The sequence below is a fragment of the Pinus tabuliformis genome, chromosome J, assembly GCF_031772625.1.
Source record: "Pinus tabuliformis cultivar Carrire ecotype Pingquan chromosome J, CPIR1, whole genome shotgun sequence".
Taxonomy (NCBI): domain Eukaryota; kingdom Viridiplantae; phylum Streptophyta; class Pinopsida; order Pinales; family Pinaceae; genus Pinus; species Pinus tabuliformis.
In genome coordinates, this window is record NC_142295.1 from 1,192,500,680 (window position 1) to 1,192,501,728 (window position 1,049).

Consider the following 1,049-nt stretch of genomic DNA (forward strand, 5'->3'; position numbering starts at 1 on the left):
TTAAGTTCATTTTTTCTCTTTTTTTCTATATACAGCAGCAAGGATACTAGGCTTCATTGTCACTAGTTCACTGTTTGGTACATTTTTATTTTCTCTTAGAAATTGATTTCATCATTCCAAGTTTTGAAACTTTTTGGAGAACTTTGAAGTTTGGAAATCATTGTAGAGGTCACCACTGCCTTGAATACTTATATCCATATTTGACTTTTTGCTTTGACATCTCACATTAGGGAATCAACAAAAGATAAACCCAAAACAAACCAAAAAAATCACAAACAACAAAGAATTATGAAATCAGTTATCTTGCATATACAATGCACTTCACTTCAGTGGTTTACGACTCCCGAATTGACAATTTATATAGAAATTTAGGACACACTAAATTGACCAAACATTTTGGCGCCGTTGCCGGGGAAGTGAAACTAGGTTACCTATTTCTTAAAAAAAAAAACAAGAAAATTTCAAGGAAGGTAAAAACTGATAACTTCTCAAAGTATGCTCTCCTCTTGCGCCTAGTGTGATCTGGAGGACCAAAAAAGAGAGTTATTGGTTTAGTAATTTCTTAATTATGCTCTCTTCTTGCACCTAGAGTGACCTGGAAGATCAGAAAGAGAATTATTAGCCCGACTTGAAGAAAAATAAAAAATGACATGCATAGATCAAGAGATTCTAGGGGAAGGTTTTTAGCTAGGGCCAAGAGTTCGATTTTTACAACTCCATCTACTTAAGGAATAGACAAGGAACACCTCCATCATCTCCAACTCACACTCCTAGCCTTAGGATTCCTAGAATTCAAGAGGCAATAATTGAATTAGGAGACTCTCCCACACTATCCACCGAATCTGAGTTAGGAAAAGACCCTTTCTTTACTTCTACAGGAAAGCACATTGTAATTAAGGAAGCAGAATCACCTGAATAAGAAGAAGGAGGAATTCCTCCTCATTCTCCATTAGTAGAAGAACCAGAGGATTCTGAAGTCTCTGAGGAAAATATCATGAGAGAGGAAGTAGTAAACGGATTTGGTAGAGGTAGAGGAGGAGGAGGAAACA